Raw genomic sequence first — 4,690 nt, 5'->3', positions numbered from 1 at the left:
TGAAGATCTTTCTGCCGCGTTCTGTAGCTTTTTCTTTTGTAGCCTGTACGGCTAGTGTAGATTTCTCTTTTGGCTGTACTGTGACTGTTGTACTATATGTGAATTATAGTATCCGCTGCTGTTTCTTTTCTGTAATGTAATTATTTCTGGCTCTGGGTATATGTATGTATGGATTGATAGATGAGGAAACCGATAGAAAGAAAAAAAAAAAGGGGGCAATAGAACGATCAGATGAATCCTTTCGCTACACGGATCTTGGGGTCGTTACAAGATCCCAAGAACAAACATCTAGTCCCTAGGAGAGAAGGGAAAGTCCCCTAAGAGATGATAGTAGCAAGCTAAGGACAAGTCTAGCCAACAAAATGGCAATCATGGGCTTCAAATGTGTGTAATTCCTATAGCTTAATCACGGATATCTGCAGTATGCGAATGAGCTTGATCGGTGAGAGTTTATGTGCATAAGCCAATTTGATTTAGGTGTTGATACTATGGGCATGGAAAAGTCTAAGCGAGTCCTTCTAGGGAGATCGTCAAGAAGGACTACATTGTTGATCAACTCTCTTAGGATGAGTTTGCACTCTGAAATCTTTGTAAAGTAGAGTGACTGTTTGACCATGGGCTAGCATTAACCACTAATCCAAGGGGCCATGCTCCATTCAAGCAAGTGTTGTGTTGAACACGTGACCCTCCTAATTAAGTTCCTTGATTGGAACATGCTAAATACTTGTGAGTAGTCCACATAAGCATGTACGTTTAGTTCCCTAATTCACCAGCTCTTTTCAAAAGACGGGTTATAAAAAGGACAAGTAAATTTAAACGAATGAGCATTTATTTTTTTTAACCAAACAATATAACAAGAGATTAACTGTTACTTTCCTGCCATTACTATTGCTTAATATGTTCAACATATGTGAGGATTTTTTATTAATAATCCAATTTGATGTTTTGTGCTATATTCAAGTATAAATGACAGTGGGGGGTGCTGGTACACCAACACTGTTTTCCTCTAGATCTTGGGCATGTGCTGTTAAGTCACTTAAGATGGCCAACATAAGTCCTTCAAGGCTTGCCAAAGTGAGTGACAAAAAATTGAAGAAGTTGCTTCTTTGTAAGTTCAAACAGGAGAAGGTCGAGAAGAAGACTTCTAGTTCCTCATCGAATGAAGCCCAAGTATTAGAGTAGGTGTTAGAGATAAGTAGTGAATAACTAAAAAAATAACTATGTATTCTCACAAAAAAAAAAAAGAGGCACACACTTAAAGCCACCAAATACCAAATAAATAAAAATACATATCCACGAAAATATCTCATTCCAAGCTAAAAATTACATCATGTATCAGCCAATATTTATAGTCATCATAAGACTTAGGCAACCACTTTTTGCGGGAAAATAGAGAGAAAAATAGGATTTTGTGGTCATTAATAGAGAGGAGTTTCAACCATATATTTTTAATAATTTCTTCATTCCAATTCATATCATGACTAATCATATAAGTTCTTAGGTAAAATATTAAATAATAAAATATAAATTACATTCAAAATATTTTAAATTAGGAGCTTTTTATTAGACCCTTAATTTGGCTTGGATAGTTGGGTCTTTCTTTGATATTCTTTATAGGATTAGCTTTAGCTCTTTTAATTGGATGTTTAACTTAGCTATCTTAATTCATACAGTAAGCTATATCAACTCCCTCTGGCACAATTGAACTCTACTCCTTAGAATTAAAATTGAAATAGTATTATACTAATGATGGGCCAAAGTCTCTAACTCAACATAGGTCAATTATATATCATCAATAGGTGGTTTATTTTTTCAAAGAACTAAAAAATTGATGCTCAACAAGTAGCTTAGTGGATGTTTCCTCAATAATGATATAATTAAACTCTAAAAATTAGAAATTTTATAAGTGAAGAACTATATATCATGTTAAAGAGTTAGAAGGTTTGTTAAGTCTTTCATTCGATAAAATATCTTCAATTGTAATAACAAAAATGATTAGCATATGAAGATGCAATCAATATGATAGGAATGAGATTCTTTTTTATTATTATTATTTTGCAATGGCCATAAGCCCTTGCAAGTAATTTCTTAAACTTATAAGTCTAGTAACACTTAAGGCAGATGCAAATCAAAATATAATCACCTTTTAAAATTCTTTTATTAATCAATCATGATTTGTCCTAGAAGTGTTGCAGTTCATGACTCATAGCCTGAGATTTTGATGATGACAAATAATATCGATTGAATAATCTTATTATACCCCCCCTGACGCATCTCGTACTTTCAAGAAGTATAACTATCATTACTTGAAGTAATTTAGTATCTTAATACATGAGAAGGGAGCTTGGCTACATCAATTAATCAGCTGGGATTTCAACCATATATTATTTCATAAGAAATTTTTTAATTGTTCTAGAGATGGTACTATTATATGCAGATTCAAATATAGGTAAATATAAATCCCAAATTCCTAAATTTTTTCCAACAAGGCATCAAAATAAGGTTCTAAGATTTGGCTTACTACTTCAATTTGTCCATCAGCTTGAGGATGAAAAGCAAAGGAGAATTTTAATGTGATTTCAAATAATTTCTATAAAGTCTTCTAATAATATAAAATAAACTTAACGTCATAATTAGATACAATGATCAATGAAAAGCTATGTAAACCTATAAATTTTTTTTTTTTAAAATAGTTCAACAATATAGGAAGCTTTGTTAATTTGGAGCAAGGCCTTGGAAAACCCACCAATTATCATAAAGATGTGATTATATCCTTGAGCTACATGGGGTAGTCCTAAACAAAATCCATCAAGAGATATTTCCAAAACCCATAGGGAATGAGCAACAAAAACATGTAAATCAAATTTTTGTTTTGAGACTTTGGCATGCTTATAGGTTAGACATGGGGCACCCATTTTTAGTAGAAATTATTCTATGCGGATACGGATGTTGTTCAGAGGCAAATCAGAAGGCGTCACATTTCTTTTTTGTTGTATACCGTGACTATGTACCAGCTGACGGTTTTGTTGTTCGTACAAAATAATTTCTCCATTTTTAGACATGCCATTTAGATCATCTAAAATGTCTTCGCAATTCAAAGATTAAAAATTTCTTTAAAAAAATTAAGATTACCGAGCCATTTCTCCTATATAGACATCCATCAATTACATTAAATATTTTTCATAGGGTCAAAAGTTTATCGAAGTGCTCCAAATAAATCAGATGAAAATCAGGACAAATTAGATAGTCATCTTATAATTATGTAGATCCAGGATTTTAAGTTATAGAGATCAATGAGTTTATTTTCCTTTATCAATTTTTGTTTGAGAATAAAAGAATAATCTTATAAAAAACTCAACCCATTTGATATGATTATGACTTAGTTTTTGTCGGTCATTAAAGGATTAAAACTTTATTATAGAAAATCATTTATAAGTTCTCAATTTATCTTTTAATCTTTGAATGTTCACCATGATGCATCTGATAGTAGAGAAGGTAGGAAAACTAGGAATCAGAGACTTAAGGTTTCGTTTAAGACGGTCTTACTGTTTTTTAAAGCAGCTTTCTAACATCTAAATTTTTATTTTTTATTAAAAAATTACTTTAAGAAGCAATAAGAAGATCATCTCAAATGAAGCCTACGGCCTCGTTTGAGACGGCTTTCTTGCTGCTTCTCAAAATGATTTTTTAATATAAAAATTAAAATTTTTTATTATAAAACTATTTTAAGAAGCAGCAAGAAAATTGCCCCAAATGAAACCTAAGTCATTGGCATAATGAATGATTCTATGAGAAGATAGTTTATCAAAAAGTTCTTCAAATGCAATATCATTAAACAAGGAAAAAAAAACAGAAGCCACAATAAGTATGAGGTATTATGATAAGAGTAACAATGCTGTTATTAAGCTATGATAAGTAACACTAATACCATACAACCAATATCTTCCGTATGAAATGAGCAATATCCATAAAGAAGAACTCGCACTAAATTTGATCTTTATAACAACCAATCTTGATACAAACTAAATATCTTTAAATGATGAGGAGAGGTGCGATTGACCCAACTAATATGAAAAAGTTTTGGGTGTGAAAAGATCTAAAGATTAGTAGAAATTATTACGTGTGGAGACCGGGCACAGAGAACCGTCCGGTTTGTCTCTGTGAATATTAAAAGTGCAGTGAATCGCACTACGTTTTTATTGTTCACCACTGCACTTTTATTGTGCGCTTCACTGCGCTTTTATTATTCATAGAGACAAAACTGAACGGTTCTCTGCGTCCGATCTCCACACGTAATAATCTCTCTAAGATTATACCTAATAATGGTGTAGGTTCCTATGACATCATTACACTTTTTTCATCTATGACTAATATTTTTTAAATTACACATCACATAAATGATAAAAATATTTTTCTTTATCCGATAATCTATCTCATTCTTGTCTACAATCAGGCATCTCATCACATTAAGGTGATTGTTATCTGAAATTACACTAAGCATCAAATAATTTTTTGCACACCTCAATGGCCCTATTTATAATCCAATATTTAATATTTCCCATAATCCCCATGGCTAAAAATCAGACATTACAGAATCTCCACAGTGGCCAAAAGTCAGGATCCAGAAAAAAAAAAGGGGGGAATTTCCTTCTTCTGCTACAGTGGAGTTCAAGCACATAAGACAGTAGAA

The sequence above is a fragment of the Dendrobium catenatum genome, unplaced genomic scaffold (genome assembly GCF_001605985.2).
Source record: "Dendrobium catenatum unplaced genomic scaffold, ASM160598v2 fragScaff_scaffold_231, whole genome shotgun sequence".
In the NCBI taxonomy this organism is placed as follows: Eukaryota; Viridiplantae; Streptophyta; class Magnoliopsida; order Asparagales; family Orchidaceae; genus Dendrobium; species Dendrobium catenatum.
The sequence above is the reverse complement of the archived record's forward strand: the minus strand, read 5'-3'. Positions refer to the sequence as shown.